Consider the following 19,233-nt stretch of genomic DNA (forward strand, 5'->3'; position numbering starts at 1 on the left):
TACCTGGAGGAGCTCTTCCCTGGCCGTGCGAAGGAGGCCCACCTCATACGAGCGTGGCTAGACACGGCGCTGTGAGAGGTGGAGCATGACCTCCTGGAAGAGGAGGTGGCTGCGGGCCCTGCGCGCAGTAAGTCAGGGTCCTCGGCGCCATCCAGGGAGCCTCCTCCGCTGCCACAGAGGGCAGGCCATAAGGGCCCGGAGGCGTCCCAGCCACTTCCGTCGAGGCGCAGGTTGCAGGTGCTTGCAGCAGATGCCGGGCTGCCACCAACGGGTGCCCCCCCTCCCTCTCTCCCCCCTCTGCAGGGACCATCAATGACAGGTGGATGGCTGCCATGGACCGGGTTCACGGGGCATTCCAGCAGGCGCGGGCAGCGGCACCATGTGAGTCTCGCCAACAGGAGGGGCACGGGCATGTGGGGTGGGGCGGCCTGCGGCCGCGACAACAACCCCAGAGCCCACAGGGGCCCTGACGCTCCCATCCCCCACCTCTTGCCCCCACAGTGGCGCCCGCCCGGAGCCCCTCGCCAGATGAGGAGGAACTTGGGAGGGGCTTCACCACCTGGTCTCCACCCCGCTACCCGCCACCCGCTGAAGACCCACAGGGTGACCCAGTGGAGGCGCCTGGCAGGAAGCGGCCGAAGCTGGAGCCCGTCCCCGGAGACGGCCGGGCAGCTGCCGATATGCCATCCCAGGCACAGGCATCTTGGACCCCAGCCGGGCCCCTGCTCTGTAACGGGGATGCCGTGGCGGGGCCGCTGGCCTCCCCCTGCTCCGACGCGCTACCTAGCCCTCACCCTCTTGGCTGCTGAGGCTGGGGTTCTGGGTTGGCAAGCTGCTCTCTGGGCGCCTGATGCGGCCCTGGAATCGATTGGGAATAAAGCCAAGTTCGTTAACCGCTTTTCCCGTGCAGCCCGTCCATGGGGGGCGGTGGCTGCTGGCCGGGGCGGCTTTCCCATGCTCTCTACATGCAGGGGTTGAGGGAGCGGGGACTCGGCGGGGCCACCTGGGACACCATAGGGGCGTAAAGGGCGAGTGTTTGGCCGGCCGAGCCCCCCATGGCCAGGCATGGCCCTCAGCGCGCAGCATGCCACAGGTGCTCCGCGACCCTGTCTCGCACAGCTCGGTCATGCTCCTGGGGCTCTGCAGGGGCGTCAGGAGAAAGGCGACCGGCGGGCGGCAGCCAGGGGTCCTCGCCTGGGCCCTCTGTGGCTGGCAAGGGGAGCTGCTGGCGCACGGCAATATTGTGCAGCATGACACAGGCAGCCACGAGCTTGGCGACGGTGAACGGCTGCATGGCCAGGCGGCCGCCCGTGTGATGGAGGCATCTGAAGCGCATTTTCAGCTGACCGAAAGCACGTTCGATCACCATCCTCGTGCACCGGTGGGCCTGGTTGTAGTTGGCTCTGTCGGCGGGCTCATCCGCAGGGTATGGCGTCAGGAGGTAAGGCAGCAATGGATAGCCACGGTCACCTGCAAGGGGAGGCGGAGTTAGGATCTCCCTTCCCATCCCCGTCCCCTCACAGCTCCCCCACCAACTCCTGACCTAGGAGCCAGCCTCTCCCCTCAGGCCATGATGACAGGAGCCTGTTCAGGCCGGAGGTGGTGAAGATCTGTGCGTCGTGGACGCTTCCCGGGAACTTGGCAACGAGGTCCGTGAAGATCCCCTGGTGGTCACAGGCTGCCTGGACGTTGATACTGTAGAACCGGTGCCGATTCCTGTAGACCTGCGGCTCCTCTCTGGGAGCGCATATGGCCACATGCATGCAGTCGACTGCTCCAATCACATTGGGGAAGCCTGCAAAGGAGGAGAAGCCAGCCCGGATGGGTGCCAACTCTGCCTCCGAGGTGGGAAAGTGGATGTGCTCACGGATCCGACCAACTAGGGCGTCCAGGAAGGCATGCAGGCAGCGGCTGGCGGATGACTGGGAGACCTCCAAGGCCTCAGCCATGACTCCCTGGAAGGAGCCGGTCGCAAGGTAGCGGAGGGACAGCAGGACCCTCTGGAGGACGGGGATGCCCCGGGGAGCCGCAGCTTGCCCCTGAAGGGCGGGCGTGAGCTCCTCGCACAGAGCCTGTATGGCTGCCCTGTCCAGGCGGAAGCGGTCCAGGCAAGTCATGTCGCCCAGGAGCAGGGATGGCACCCTGGCCTGGAACCGGCGGCGGCGTCTGAGGCGGCGCCGCCTGAGGGCCGCTCGGACAAACACGGCTGGCAGGAGGTGGCTGGTCTGGATGGCTGGGAGCCGCGGCGGCAGTGGCGGGCACCAGGCGGGGATGATCAAGGTCCTGCCTGGAAGGAACGCAGGTTGAGTTCCAGCACCCTGAACCCCCCCCCCCCACGCACAGCAGCAGGCCTACCGGTCTCAGCGGCCCGTTGCAAGTGGTGCTCAGGAGCAGGTCCTCTGTCCGCTGCATGGGCCGTCCCAGCCACCCTTCCCGGTCCTGCACCCCCTGTGCCCTCCTCCATCTTGCCGAGGGGATGGGTGAGCACATGACTAGGTGGCTGGTTCCCACCACTTATCTCGGGGACTGGACATTCCAGCGGGCACTACCCCCATGTCTGCTGAGAGCACTAGTGGCGGCGGAAGCCAGCGCCAGGCAAACTGGACAGAGGCCGAGAGAGTGCTGCTTTTTGGGCTCGTGGTGGAGAATGCGGAGGTCGCCCTGAGCACGCACAGGGGCGCCTCGTCCCGGTCTCGACGACGGGCATTCTGGCAGATGGCAGCTGACAGGGTCTCGGCTGTGGGCAACGCGCCCCGCACTGCTCACTCGGCAATGAAGCGCTGGAATGATTCTTTCGGGCCCGCGCGCAAACGAGTGCACCTCCTCATGTCTCAGGGGGTTCCTTATGAGCGGGCCCTTGACGAGGGGCTCCCAGGCCCAGAGGCGGTCATGCGAGCGGTCATCCCGGAGGCGGTGGTGGGCGGCCTGGGCGTTGAGGTCCTGCCCGGTTAGTATTTGTGGATTCAGGGAGGCGAGGGGGGGGACGTATGGATCGTGGCACATGTGTGACAGGGCCTCTCCCGTGAGTAGGCACGGCCCCTGAGGGTCCAGACCCAAGCCAGGCGGAGGCAGAGGCAGCGGAGTCTGTGCCCCCCCTGGCAGAGAGCGGGGCCCAGGAACCGGCAGCCCTTCCACCGCCACAGCAAGCCCCTGCTGCCAGCGACGAGGAGCCTCAACCGGGCCCGTCGGGGGGCATGGATCCAGAGCACGGTATGTATCTGTGGCCCTGCTGCTGGTGGGGCCAGGGACCGGCTCGGCCGCCGGCCTCGGCCACACATCCAAGGCCACTCATGGCGCCGACCGGTCTCAAGACGAGGGGCTGCGGCCGCAGTTGGAATGGGTGTGCTTGGCCCGGCTCGGTGGCCTGTGGCAGCCCATGTTGGGCCGCTGCTCTTCCCTCCCTGGGGCCTCTTCCCACCCATGTCTCGCTCCAGCAGGGACCATGCGTCTGGAGATAGGCGGGGAGGTGATTGCCCAGCTGCGCGAGCTGCCACCCTCCCGGAGGACCTCTGCTGCCGGAGCGGCTCTCCTGCAGTCGCTCGGCTTCCCTGTGTCGGTGGAGGGTGAAGGTGGCCCTGGGACTCCGCCGGTTCAGGACACCTCATCGACAGAGCCGCTCGAGGAGCTGTCCCAGCCTGCAGCACCATCCCCTCCAGCCCCCCCGCCCCCGGGTGCCATGGGCCGTGTGCGGGAAGGACCTGGCTCCGCCTCTGAGGGGGAGGGACCCATGGAGGGGATCCTTCCAGGCGCACGGGCTCGCGGCCCCCACCCTGCCCAGCGGCTTCCCCCGACACTAGCCGCAATGTGGGCGGCGATCAAGAGGGAGCGGCTAGAGGTGCACGCTGCATGGGAGGAGGCGAACAACCGCGGCCGGGAGTTCATGGCTGCGGTACTGGAAGTGGGGGAAGGGGTCCGTGCCTCTCAAGTCCGTGCCGAAGCCCTGCTCGGGCGGCTCGTCACCATCCTCGACCCTCCGGCCCCACCCGCTGCAGCAGCTCCACCCGCCCCAGAGGCACCCCTCCCTCGGGCCCAGTTGCGTGCGAGAGGCCGGGCCCGTGGACGGCCAAGGGGGTCCGGCCGCCGGCCTCGCCGGTGACCGCCGCTGCCGCCTTGGGGGTGGGGTGGGGTGTTTTGCTGCACAGACGGCTCTCCTACACGCCTCCCCTTCCTCACATCTGCTGGGGGAGGTGGGATGATATAATAATAAAGGCTGATTTCTGTGCAATGGGTGTCTGTGTTCTTTGCCTTGGGATGGGGACGAGGGGGCAGGCCCGCTGTGTCTGCCTCTTGGTGGTGGCCTCAGGCCAGCCCTCCCCTTCGGCGCCACTTGGGGGCTGTCCCCTGCTGCCAGAGACTGGCTGCTGCCCTGGATTCCTCATGGCAGGGCGCCTGCCAGTCCCATGCCAACCTCTCTGGACGCGGCCGCCAGGGACTTGGTGCTACATTGGGCAAACGGGGGAAAGGCTTCTCAGACTACGCCCACCCCTCTCCTTCCCGACTGCGAGCCCCGCCCGACACACGAGCCGAGGCAGTCTGCCAGCATGGGCGCGGTTTGCCTGCTGCTCTGGGGCCTGGCCGGGATCGCGTGCTGCCCATAGGCTGCGCCTTTCCTGGCCCCTCCCCCTGACACTTGTCAGGAACAGCGCCCTTTGGCTGCGCCTGGCGGCGGCCGTGGATCACACCCACCCACAACACTTTCTGGTTCTCCAAAATTGCATCTCTGCGCCGCTGCGGGCGCCGCTGCGGCCACACTTTGCTGGCACAGGATCCGGCCCGGCGGCGCCGCCACACCACCAGTGCAGCCGCGTCGGCGTTGGGGCCGGCCATAGGATTGCGCTGTAAGTCAAAATATGCAATGGACGTCTTTCTGATGGAGAATGGAAAAGACTTTCCTAGCTCAACTAGATTATAATTATGGAGTACAAATTAATTTCATGGAATGTTAACGGACTCAATTCACCCTCTAAATGAAAAGCTGTGTTACGTTGGCTATCCAAACAAAGAAGTAATTTGATTTGCTTGCAAGAAACTCATGTTAGAGATCAAGATGTTAAATATTTAATTAATAAGAAGTTAGGAAAGCAATTTGTTTCGGCAAGCAAGCAAAAGAAGAGGGGAATTATTATATATATTAATGAAGAATTGCAACCCAAATTAATAGTGTCTGATAAAAATGGAAGATACCTGGCTGTGGAATTTTTATGTAATGAAAAAAAAATGATACTTGGATTATATGCACCAAATGGCTCTAAAGAGATATTTTTCAAAGATTTACGAGAACAAATGGAGCAATGGACTTATGATCAGGTAATCTTAGCTGGAGACTTTAATGGAGTGGTAGATTTGCAACTGGATAAAAGTTCATCAACAAGCAAAGTAAGGACGGGGAAATTACCAAAGTCTTTTTTCGGAACTTTTCTTTATATGTTTCAAAGAATTTATTGCTTTCCAGCACTGCTGAGAGAGTTCTCTTTGCAATCAATTTTCCATATCTTCCTCCCTCCTCCCAGCTTTCACAGGCATCTGCTTTACAGACAAGCTGGCAGCCCTCGTAAAGTCATAAAACGGTTTTCTTACTCAATGGGAAGTCTAGTAGGGCCTCAGTGCTCCATCACCCAGTTTTCTTTCCTCGTCTTATCAGGAATCTGCTCAGTTTTCGCTTCAATTTATTTTTGCTTGCTGGACTTCGGCTTTTTTAAAAAAAATTTTATTGGATGGGTCATTATATCAATTCACACATACAACACATTATTTTGTCTCCCCCATATAATAATATCCCCCTTCCCCCCCTTTTATGTTGACTTCCGACAGTTTTCCATTCCCTTCATCTAATTTACATTACTACCTTTTAGTATATAATCCTTAACCATCCTAGACCCTATATATTTAATACTATATAGTATCTAGTATATTCTAGTAATAAATCATATATTCTATTACATATACACTCTCTATAATAACATAATCTATAATAGTATAATCTATAATATTCCATGTCCAAAATAATATATATCTACTATACCATGTCTATAACATTCAAAATTATTGTTATTTTCAATATTACTTTAAGATATATTGTCTCATTTTTTCCTCTTACAAGTTAAATTAGGCGTTTATTATAATGTCCTACAATATATCATAATCTGGTGTATCGTATAATCCTACCCTATAGATCCTGTTTTACATTATAACCTAATGTATTATAACAAAATATATTATAACAAAATACATCACTATAACATGGTATATTATCACAAACTATATTGTTCTTTTCCAATATAATATTAAAATTTCTATCTCTATATTCAGTTAAAGTAAAAGAGCACTATCCTCCCCTTAAAAAGTATCCAAAGACCACACCTTCCCTTTAATGTCCCACTTTTTCTCCATATAATTCTTAAATTTCTCCCAACTTATTATATATTCTTCCACAACTTCTTCTCGTAATTTCCTTGTAAGTTTGTCCATTTCCGCCAAATTCAATGTCTTCAAGATCCAATCTTCCACCGTTGGTATCTCCTTTGGCTTCCACAACTGTGCATATAGTATCCTAACCGCCGTAGTCATATAAAACACCATTATCCTGTCCATTTTATCAAATTCTTCAAGGTTCATACATAACAATAGCAATTCTGGGTTTTTAACAACATTTTTCTGCAATATATCTGACATAGCATCTACTATTTCCCCCCGGGACAGTTTAGCTTTTTCGCACGTCCACCACATATGGTAAAAAGAACCTTCATGTTTCCCACATTTCCAACATATATCTGACATCTGTTTCCCTTAGCTAATTTTTTTGGCGTAAGATACCATCTATAAACCATTTTATACACATTTTCTCTTATCATGGTACATGTTGATATCTTTATGGTATCCTTCCACAATTTCTCCCAAGCTTCCATCAATATATCCTTATTGCAATTTATTGCCCATTTTACCATTTGAACCTTAACGATCTCATCTTCTGTTAACCATTTCAACAAAATTTTATACACTTTAGATATCAATTTTCCCCCCTTGAAGTAAACACTGTTCCAGCTCTGAATTTTCTGCTCTAAAACCTGCTTTCCTCCGATCAGAATCATACAGATCTTTTATCTGCATGTATTGAAACCAACCATATCAAAATGGCAATTCTTCATTATTTTTAATACTATATAAATACTGGTCCACTCTAAGAATATTCTGATATGTCGTCCACTCCTCTCCTTCATTTTCAGTCCTTGGATTGACAACCTCCGCTGGTACAATCCACATTGGTGTTTTTTCATTCAAATATCTCTTATATTTAGCCCATACAGCAAATAGACTTCGCCTCACAAAATGATGCAAAAACATCATATCGGCCTTAGTCTTTTCATACCATAGATATGCATGCCATCCAAAGGTTTTATTGTACCCTTCCAATGTCAATAGTTTATGGTTTTCCAACAGCATCCAATCCCTCACCCAAACCAAACATATAGCTTCATAATATAATTTCAGATTTGGTAGCTGTAGTCCACCTCTCTCCTTTGCATCATATAACACCTTCATCTTGACTCTAGGCTTTTTCCCTGCCCACACAAATGTTAAGATTTTCCTTTGCCATTTTTCACTATTGGAATTGTCTGCATTAAAAACATTATCCTTGGTAGGACATTCATCTTAATTGCGGCAATACGACCCAACCATGACAAATTTAACCTATTCCAAACCATCATGTCTTTATCTATTTGCTGCCATAACTTTTCATAATTATTCTTGAATAAATCAATATTTTTGCAGTCAACTCAATACCTAGGTACCTTGTTTTATGAACCACTTCACAATCCATTATCTTCATTAACTCTTGCTGTTGTTGTTTAGACATATTCTTACAAAGCAGTTTAGATTTCTTTCTATATATATAGAATCCTGCCAACTCTCCAAATTCTTTTATCTTCCCCAGCAATCTTAGCATATTCTGGAGCGGATCTTCCACTATCACCATCACATCATCTGCAAAGGCCCTTACCTTATATGTATACCCTTTAATCTTCATACCTTTAATCTCATCATCTTCACGTATTTGTCTAAGTAAAATTTCCAATACCATTACAAATAACAATGGAGAGAGTGGGCATCCTTGTCTCTTTCCCTTTCTTATCTCCAATTTTTTCGTTATGTCCCAGTTAACAACTATAGCTGCAGGTTGGTTTTTATATATCATCTTTACTGCTGGAATGAACATCTTGCCCATCTGCACTTTTTCCATCATCGCAAACATAAAATCCCAATTTAAATTGTCAAACTCTTTTTCAGCATCCACAAAGAAAAAAACGACTTGTTTTCCTGGGTTTTTATCATAATATTCTACCGCATTCAATACCATCCTCAGATTGTCTTTTATCTGTCTATCTGGTAAAAAACCTGCCTGCTCCTCCCCTACAAACTCTACCAGCCAGATCTTCAACCTCTCAGCCAGTATTTTTGCAAAAATCTTATAATCATTATTTGTTAAGGATATTGGTCTATAATTTTTCACATTAGTCAAATCTTGTGCTTCCTTTGGTATTAATGTAATATTAGCTTCATTCCATGTCTCCGGCAAATCATGGCCTTCCAAAATTGCATTCATCACTTTCTGCATCAGCTGCTTCAAGTCCTCTGCCATTACTTTATAAAATTTAGCTGTGAGCCCATCCGGTCCTGGCGCCTTTCCCACTTTTGTATCTTGTATCGCTTCCAAAATTTCCAATGTTGTTATTTCAGCATTTAATTTCTCTCTCAGTTTCTCGGGTACCGTTGGTAAACTCAGCTTTCGAAAATACTCCTCTATTGACCTTTATCAATTGATTTCTTCTGATATAGCTTTGCATAATATTTAAAAAATGCCCTCTCAATTGAATTTTGATCAAACAACTCATTCCCGTCTTCCACAATCTTACTGATTGTTTGCTTCTCCCTTCAATTAGTGCAGAATGCGGTTGCGCGGGTGATTATGGGAGCGACACGGCATGCCCATGTAACACCTCTCCTGCGTGAGCTACACTGGCTTCCGATGGTCTTCCGGGTGTGCTTCAAGGTGCTGGTTACCATCTTTAGAGCGTTCCATGGCTTAGGGCCTAGGTATTTACAAGACCGCCTGCTACCGATAGCCTCCCACAGGCTGGTACGCTCCTACAGAGAGGGCCTCCTCAGGGTGCCGTTGGTCAAACAATGTCGGCTGGTGACCCCCAGGGGGAGAGCCTTCTCTGTCAGGGCACCTGTCCTCTGGAATGAATTGCCCCCGGAGATACGTATGGCCGCTGACCTACACACCTTTCGCCGTGCCCTTAAGACGTTATTATTCCAACAAGCGGGGCCGGCCTAAATGTGTTTTAATTGAGTTGTCCTGTTCTGAGTTACATTATTAATATGTTTATATTTTATATTCTTATTGTTTTATATTTGCATGTTTTATTTTTGCTGTACACCGCCCTGAGTCCTTCGGGAGATGGGCGGTATAAAAATTCAATTAAAGTTAAAGTTAAAGTTTTCTTCTTCAGTTGCCAAGCCAAATATTTCCCTGGTTTATTGGCTCTTTCAAATGCTTTTTGTTTCATCCTTTTTAACTCCCATTCCACTTCTTTATTCTCCATTGCTCTTATTTGTTCCTGCATTATTTTAATTTTTTGTTGTAACTTCTTTTTGCCCGGTCTTTTCTTTAACGGCTGATCTTTTAGCTTGATTTTTTCTTGAATTTCTTTCAACTTCAACTCTTTATTTTTCTTATCTCTGGCATTTAAGTCCATAAGCACTCCTTGAATCACAGCTTTGTATGCATCCCATACTTTATGAATTGCCACTCCTTGATCCACATTATATTGTATAAAGTTTTTAGTCTCTTTCTTAAGAACCTCCACATTAGCATGACTGCTCAAAAGATCCTCATTTATTCTCCATCTCCTTTTTTTACCTCATTCCAAATCTCCAAAACACAGGATTGTGGTCTGAACTAACTTTTGGCAAAATGTCCGTTTCTTTTGTACACACAGCAATCTCCTTAGATACTCAAATCATATCAATTCTTGAAAAAGATTGATGTCTTGCTGAAAAAAAAGTATATTGTTTGGCATTCGGATTATATGTCCTCCATATATCTTCCAAAGTTCATATATCTTCATATATCTTCCAAGTTCAAAAAAAGATTTTGGCAATTTCCCTCCTTTATTTTTTATCAAATTCATTTTTTTAATCTAATTGTACATCTACTACCTCATTAAAATCCCCTGTCACAATCACTTGATCGTATGTCATCTGTCCAAGTCTGTCTTTAATTTCGTTGAAAAATTGCTCTTTCGCACCATTTGGTGCGTATATTCCCACAATCGGGGCTTTTTTAGCGTTACAGTCAAATTCCACTGCCACATATCTTCCATCTTTGTCATTAAAAATCAATTTTGGTTGCAATTCTTCTTTAATATAGAGTACAATCCCTCTCTTCTTTTTCTTAGTTGTTGCCACAAATTGTTTCCCTAACTTTTTATTTTGTAAATATTTTACATCTTGTTCTCGTATATGGGTTTCTTGTAGACAAATCACATTACATCTCTGTTTAGCCAGGCAATGAAATATTGCTTTTCTCTTTGAGGGTGGATTAAGTCCGTTTACATTCCATGATATTAATTTGTATTCCATAATTACAATCGGGTTGATTTTGGTAAGTCCTTTTCATACTCTAGCAGAAACACTTCCATTGCATGTCTAGATTTGATAACTTGCCTCACAGATTGAAACTCAAAACTCAGCCCTTCTGGTATTTCCCATCTATATCTTATATTCATGGTTTTCAACTTTTGAGTCAGATCCCTATATTTTTTTCAATCTTGCAGCACTGATCTTGGTAACTCCTTCATAATTCAAACACGTTTCCCATCAAGTACCAATGGAGATTCAAAATGCTTTCTGAGAATTTCCTCTTTCATTCTTTTGGTAGTTAACTGGACAATAACATCCCTTGGTAAATTTTTTTGCTCTGCATACTTGGAATTAATTCTATAGGCAATATCTAAATTGGCAGCCACTTCTTCCTGCTCTTTATTTAGAAATTATGCAATTATTTCAGTAACTTGTTTCAAGGTTGTTCCAGCCATTACTTCTGGAATGCCTCTAAAACGAAGTTGTTTTTCCACAGCTTTGCATTCCATTACAACAACCCTATCACTCACTCCCGCTGCCTCTGCTCTTAAACCTTCCGTTTTCACATCCACCTCTTGTACCTTCTGCCGTGTAGCTTGGAGTTCCGTTCTTATTTCATCAATACTCTTTGCCAATTCTGCAACCTCTGATTTTATTGCCTCTTTAATCTCTTTCACTAAATTCAACTGAGAGTCCTTCACTTGCTTTTGCAGTTCTTGAACCATTTCTTGCATCTTTTGTATGGTTTAATTTGTTTCCTTATTACCTTCTGTTATTTTTTTATCCAAATTTTCAATCGCTGCCTGCCAAGCTTTATCTTTTTCCCCCCGTCATTGGACTTGCCTTAGGACCCCACGAGTCGGCTCTCTTCCTCAACTCCGTCTTTCCTTTTTTATATTTCTTACTTTAATTAAATCAGTCTTGTCCAGTAATATAAAAAAAATGTGAAGGGAAAACTTTATCTTTTTCCAGTAGTCAAAATGTCGGGCGTTTTTTCTCAATGGTGCTGTCTATGGTTGCTTTCCACTTTTCCCCTTTCCAAGATGGCCTATTTCACTTCATTTTTTCAATGTCAGATGCTTTTCTCTGTTACACAGTTACACAGTTCACATGAAGTCATCTGCCTTTCCCACACTCACGATGGCCAACTTCTGCTTCCTCTTCGGGTCTTCTGTCCCTCATTGTTTCTCTTCCTCTGTTCCCACCGACTTCCTGCCCTTCTAGCCACCACTCGTTTATGTTACAGGCAATCCACCTCTCATGATATTTCAGCCGCTTCCCACACTCTTCCCCTCATGTTGTTATCTCCCAAACCGCAAATATGCAAAACAAAAAGTTCCTTTTGCTCTTTTTAAGCTCTTTAAATCATTAAATTCACAGTTCTCCATTCCCCACCACTTTTAATGTCCTTTGCTTTGGGAATTTGTCTCTTTACTTTAAAACGTTTCAGTCTTTGAGCAAAAATCAAGCCCGTTAGGGGAGATAGTGATCTTTACTTCTCTAAGTCTTCTTGGGTTGTACTCACTGTCTCTTTTGTTCAATCCTGGTTAAAATTCATTTCTGAAGCTTGGGTACGGCGATCCTATGTCAATTTAATGACTCCAAAAGGTTGCTGCAGAGATATTAGCCGCCCCTCTGTGAGGGGATCTCAAGGCAGATGGAGAATCCTTGATTCAAAACCCCCCATCTGCTGAGATCACACCCTCTTAGGGCCAATGAGTGTCCTTGCCCGACTTCTGCCTGAAATCGGGGGGCTGTGGGTGATCTAAGCACCCCACTAGCTCAAAAACAGCAACCCGGATGATCCAGGTCCCTGAATCACTTCAGACCACCATGATCCCAAACCGGAAGTTCACTGGACTTTGGCTTTTGTAGCTTGGTAGCCATATTGGCTACTCCCTCAGTCCTTGCTATGGATGGGTGGGAGAAGCTTCCCAGGGGTTGCCAGTCCCCTTGAGCTCCCCCACCTTTTTCCAGCCTGGCCCCCCCTCTGTGGAGGAGACTTGGGGGCCCAAATTCTCAAGTCCCAAGGAACCAGAGAGCTCATGGCAGAGAGCTCGTAACTCAACTGCTGTGCCTCACTACTCCACCCTGGAAGTCTGTTCGGCATTATATTAAAGCACTGCATAAGTTGCTTCATCTCTCTGAAGCAGACAAACATGAACAGTATCTGAGTTTCACACAAGTTCTTTACAGAAGTGAGAGCTATTGGGTTGGACCCTGCAGTTTGTGGGTGCAAGGATCATAACGTCTTTTCCATGTTCCTCTCCCTCCTACAGTCCTTTTCAGACTTGGCAAAGTTTATTACTGGAGCTTTGGTACCTGTGTAGATTACAAGCCAGGTAGGTGGGATGCAGCAGTGGCAAAAGTGATGGAGATGAAACTGCTCCCTTCTTTTTTCTACCATCAGGGGAGCCAGAGACCAAACTCTACAATAAACCTAGATGCCAACTTTGTCCTCATATACACTCAAGCAACATGATCCCAGGACCTAATGACACCAGTACTAGCTTATTCACTTTCTTATCTTTCAGTGTCATATATGCCATAATGTGTCAATAATACCATTCTGCTCTCTCACATAAAGAACTTCAAAGGGAAATTCCAATGTAAAAGTGCTGCTGAATTAAGACTCAGGGGCCTGCTTGAGGCAATACTATTTACCACTACCCCCTAGATTTGAATAAGTACTTGGATTTTCTCATTCTCTGTAGGACATTATGATCCACCCTTTACAAATATTAATTAGTTCTGTTTATCCTGGTTCATACTGCACCTTTCTTGATTAGATCTGATTTTATGTTTATCCTCCTGTGCTCATCTACCCACTGTTGGGAGTGGTCCTCCTTACCCACTCTGAATAGATTGCATTTTCTTTGATTTATTATTGTTGCTTACTGGCTTCATTCTCTAACACCTCTTCACTCCTATGTTTCTGTTGTTTTTAAGTATAAACGTATCTCCTATGGATGTACATCCAAAATTTCTGATGAACTGAGCTCTGACTAATGAAAGCTGATGTGATTCCCCCCCTAGTTTTTAAGGTACCACTGGTGTGCTGATATGACTGAGGAGTGGTACATAAACATGCACATTTAGTTCCCAAACTAGCTCAGATAATCATTTGTAGGGGGGGGGGGGAAATCTCTAAATATTAAGCAGGACAAATAACCTATTTTTCAGAACCTGTTTTAAATGGAACAGGACTCTGTTATGATTCATCATGTTATATCACAAGCTTTACTTTACTGTCCTGATTGGTTGAAAACAACTTCAAAAATTATTCCGCAGAGCAAATACTCAGAGCCTACTGAAATGAACAATGAAGCATCATATTCTGCAAAATCAACATGTAACTTATACCTTCGGTTTTAGTGAACACTAGACATGGGCATGAACAACATTACAAACAGAAAAAACCCATGAATAGCCCATTCATCTGTTGACAAACAAGCCATTCGTGAGGCCCCATTCTAAACGAACAAGTGGTTGTTGCAAGCCTCATTGCCTTCATAAGCCATTTGTCAAGCCAGACAGTCTGACACCTGCAATCAATTCCCTTGGCAACCGGAGGCAAGGACTGAACTCTGAACTCCTTTTTTTTTAATATATATATAAATTTTTATTTTTAATTACTAGCCACAAAAACTACAAAGAAGGGAAAAAGGGAACAGGGGGAAAGGGAAGAAACAACATATAAAAAACACACACTACATCTACAAGTATTGCATTCCCTTCATAATACAATTATTTAAAGTTAAACTTTCTAATATGCTATTAGATTGGTAGATCTTATAAAGTATGAACTACAGTCAGGATCAGGTCTTCTCCCCCCCCCCCCCCCGCGTCTCGGTGGCAGCTCTCTCTGAACAGCTACAGTAGCTGTGCTCACTCCCTCCTTCCCATTCTCCTCTTCAGTTCCTAAATCTTCTGCTTGCTGAAACTCTTGATGATTAAACACAAAGTCCCTCAGCTGTGCTTCCGATGTTATCTTGTAGGCTTGGTCTTTATAACTGAACCAGATGCCTTCCGGAAATAACCATTTGTATTTTATTTCACGCTTCCTCAGAAGAGCTGCAAACCTTTTATATTTGAATCTTCTTTTCCGAGCTAAAAATGGAACGTCCTTCAATATCTTAACCTTGTTACCCAGAAAGTCCAAGTCCACATTGTACGAATTATATAAGATGGTGTCCCGAGTCTTCTTAGATGAAAAGTCAATAATAATCTCACGAGGCAGCTGATGCTTCGTTGCATATTTTGAAGATGTCCGGCGGACTTCCAGAATATCACTTTTTAACTCTTCTTTAATTGCCTTTGCGAATGACGCCAAAAGTTCCGACACCAAATCCTTGACGTTTTCACTCTCCTCCTCCTTCACATTCTGAAGACGCAATACCGTCTGAGCACAATCCACTTGTAACCCTATCAATTGATTCTCCAAAAGCTTTACTTCTTTGTTTGTTGCTTTCATGAGTACTACGTTTTCCTGAGCAGACTGCTCTGCCCCAGATGCTACGTCTTTAATGGTTTTCACCTCGTTTTCAACTGAACCAACCCCTTGACCAATTTCATTTAGCTTATCAACAAAGGGCTTCATAGCTTTAACGACCGACCGCTTAACCGCCTCTTCAAGAGACTCTCCTTTCCCCTGCAAAGCAGCCGAAACAGATTTGCCCAGAGCAGGGCTCTGCTTTTTCATCACCATCTTAGGGGGGGAAGTCCGCCAACTAAGTTCCAAAACTCAATGAAGGGGAAGATATCCAAACTTTCTTAGCTTCAACTCCCACCAATCCTTCGCATACACTTAGAATAACAGAAGGGATTCGCTTACTTCCAGGTTTTCACCTTAAATCTGCTTGTTGCCGTTCTCCATGGCCCAGCAGCATGCGATGTGCTGCGCAAGTCTGCCAGCCTCCGTAGGAGCAAACGGGCAACTTACCCCCTGCATCGACTTCAGGGGGCTCTTCCCGCAGCGCTCCGGACCCTGACCCCCTCACTGGGAGTCCTGGGGGTTAACCCTCATGGGCCAACCACCCGGTCAGGCTGCTCGGGCGCTTCCTCCTGGACCTGCGGAGAGGAGCGTCCGACATGGCCGGGAAAATGAAAACGAATCCTGAACTCTGAAATCCTTCTGGCTTTCTTTCTGGCTTTAACCCTTCAAAGTACTTCCAGCAGAGAGTCCCGTTTTTGCCACTGTGAAGAGAAAATGACAACAAAGGGGGAGACCCATGCATCATGCCTTTCCCAGGGTGCAATCTCTCTGAAACTTGGGGGGTCTTTGGAGGACAGTGAGGACTATGTCCCCTGCAAATTTGGTGAGTATTGGACATTGGGAAGGTCAGTTTGTGGGGTGTTTAAAGGGCCCTGCTCCTTGCACGTGGCAGGAAAGGGGCAGGGGGGAATCCCCCTGCCACCTGCCAGCTGATAGTTTAAAGGGATCTTTAAAGGACCATGAACAATGAACAACGAACGTGTTTGTGAACAGGGTCATGTTCGTTACTGTTCGTTGTTCGTGGATGGCAACGAACAACAAACAGCTTGTTTGGGGTTTAGTGCCGATGTCTAGTGAACACTGCTGCTGAAATCATTAGCAGCATATAAGAATATGTAGGAAATACATGCACTTGAAAATTAACGGTAAATTCATCCATTTATTATTTATCGTCAACCAGCATCAGGAACACAGAAAAAAAATACTGACATCAGTGTACAGGTGCAGTGTACAGTAATGTTAGCAAAAACAAAAATTAAAAATGACTAGTCCTTGCTGAGGATCCTCCGGTCAAGTAGGATAGAGAAGTCAGTCAAAAAAAGTAAAGGGAAATCATGTTTTTAAAAAAATGGATCTGAATTTGTAAAGAAAGAGCATTCTCATAAGACTCCTACCAGTCAATCCTTTGAGTGTTTACTACTTGCAAGTCAATCCTACTTTGTTCAAGGAGGCTGACTTCCAAAAACATATGCTTAATCTTTTATTGTGTGGTGATATTTTCCCTCTTTGTTTACCTTTTTCTTTCTCTCTGCTTCTGTGCCTTTGGTATTTCTTCACTAACAGTGCAGTCTAAGCAGAGTTGCATCCTTCTAAGTTTGTTGAAGTCTATGTGCTTACAAGAGTATAGTTCTGTTTAGGATTGCACTGCCGGTGGCATGATGAGTTGATCCAGGCAAAATATAAAACATAACCTGTTTTATGTGTATTAATTTCAAGGTCAGTCAGCAATATCCAGCATGCCTGTTGCTTTTAGCTGCTACGTTGCTAGCACAAAACATTTATGAAAATAATATAACAAGTATTTTATTTTTGGTATGAAATGTATAGGGAAGATAGAAAAGCGTATCCATTTAAATGCATTTTGTGTATAGCCTTATTTCACCAACAACCTCCTCCGCCACATTCATTTGTAATGTAATGAATTCTTTTTAAAAATACACAGGGAGATTAAAAGACATACATCTATTAAAATATAAGCTCTTTCCCAAAAGTGCTCAGCTGAAACAAATTCCAAGCCAAAATAACTTTATCAGAAAACTCTCAATCTCAGGAAGAACTATATTAATCTCACAGTTAACTGGTGCCCCAAGGATTATAACATTTTTATATCTTTTAAATATATTGTGGAAATATAAGATGTTCTGTTGTGAAATATAAATAGAAGGCTGAACTCCTAACAAATCCTAACTGGATATAATTCCCCTTGAACTTTTATGAAATGTGTAAAACCTCCCTGTAAACTGACACTAATCTTAATGAAATTTCATCTGCTTTTTCTTGAAATTGCTCCACTATTTTGTTGAAACTTGCAAATTCACTTTGAATTGTACTGGTAAAATTCAGGTGATAGCTTTCCTTTTGAGTAAACATGTACATCAATCTAATTTTTACTTCACACTTCATCCAAAATGAAGTCACAGTCCAGTCCCCCTACCCATTTTATCCTCATAACTATCCTGGCTGAGAGCAAGTGACTGTCCAAGGTCACCTACTGTACTTTGTGAAACAAGGAGAGATTCAAACTCATGTGTTTCTAGTCCAAGTCTAATACTTTAGTAGCCACCACACTGTGCTCTCTCTTTCCTTCTGTGTAATTCTGCACACAGCTAGACTGCTTGAAACCTTGAACATTCACTGGTGCACTGTCCATTTTTACCATCTTACTGCTCAAAGAACAGGCTGTTCTATATGTCTTCATGATTAGGGAACAGAATGTCATGGTGATTTAGGACAAGGGCCAAAATCACTAATGCATGCATGCACAAAAAGGTAAACCACAGAAAGGTTGCTATTGTAAATTAACCTTCCTGCCTGGTTATCAATCAGTTCATAACTGTGATGCATCCAAATTTAGAACTGCCTTTCCATTTTTCACTCATATTCCAACACTGGAAGAAGGCTAAGAAGTGCTTTAAGCAGCTCAGGTAAATTAGCCTAGATTTTCACAGCAGCAAACCTATATCTTGGCTAATATCAGTTCAGACTGCAAGTGGGTCTCACATGGTTAAAGCCTTCTCCAAATTCAAAATCTCCTTGTCAGACAAAATCTCCTTGTCAGAGAAGAGTTGTAGCCATAATGCTGGGGATGATTTGTACCGAACATCATTCAGACATGAGAGTTCCTATCTGCAGTCTGATGTGTTCTAGTCCAAACACAGGTTTACCACCTAAGTGGAAGCTAGGCTATTGTAAATCTCCAAGTGGGCATCTAGGGGACAGATCCTGTGATTGTATAAACAGAAGTATCTCACACAAGATGATCTCCCTTCCCTTAGCTGCCAGGAGAGTTACCCCAAAGCCTCACATCCCTTTGTTTATGAAGGTCCCGTGATGAGAGGAGTGTTTTCAGGGCACATGTGTGGTGATTGGGAAGGGATGTAGAGCAGAACCTCTTGGTCTAGCTCCTTCCACTTATTCTTCAGCTCCATGACCACATGCTGCTGTTTTTTACTGAGTCATCTAACCTTGTTTGCTCATACCGTCTATGGTCCTTCAGGTTTTTAGGCAGAAGTCTTTTCCAGCCCTGTTACCTGAGAATTTTGGAAATAATTGGAGATGCCAAGATTTAACCTGGGGCCTCATGAGTCATCATGACTACAAAGTATATGGCCTGAAATAAATTTTTGTTCCTTCCCAACTTCTCTGGACCCTACAATAAAATCCTACCATGGCATCTTGTCCTGCATAGTGGTTGATGACACGAGGGCCCCCAGGATGCTGCTCAAGGAACTGGCTGATATCATAGACTTTCCTGTTGATGACCAGCCATTTCTCTTGCTTGGAGTTCTTCTGACCTGAGTGGAGTCCTATCTCTTCCCAGGTGAAAAGCGGTGAGACACTTGAACAAGGTTCCAACCTTAGCAGGCTGCCCGACTGTGGAGGCATTTGATCACCTAGAACTGGGTCTTCCAATTAAGCGCTCAGCTGCCACTCTATCTAACAGAAAAATGGAGCAATACTTTTCTGTTCTACTGTATGTGGAAGACAGCTTTATATAGTCCTGTTGCAGTAACCGTAACTGCTCTTAGCATTCTATTGCTCCAAGCAACCACTTCCAGCACCACCTTCTCCTTTTCTTGCTCCTCCCCTCTGCT

At 46.2% G+C, this 19,233-nt stretch overlaps 1 pseudogene; it reads right to left on the reverse strand.

Annotated features, from left to right (window-relative positions):
- LOC129323483 (acyl-CoA (8-3)-desaturase-like) overlaps nucleotides 1-19,024 on the reverse strand; it is a 57,333-nt pseudogene extending 38,309 nt beyond the window's left edge.
- Nucleotides 19,025-19,233: the final 209 nt, after the last annotated feature.

This window comes from Eublepharis macularius, chromosome 2, assembly GCF_028583425.1.
Source record: "Eublepharis macularius isolate TG4126 chromosome 2, MPM_Emac_v1.0, whole genome shotgun sequence".
Classification (NCBI taxonomy): domain Eukaryota; kingdom Metazoa; phylum Chordata; class Lepidosauria; order Squamata; family Eublepharidae; genus Eublepharis; species Eublepharis macularius.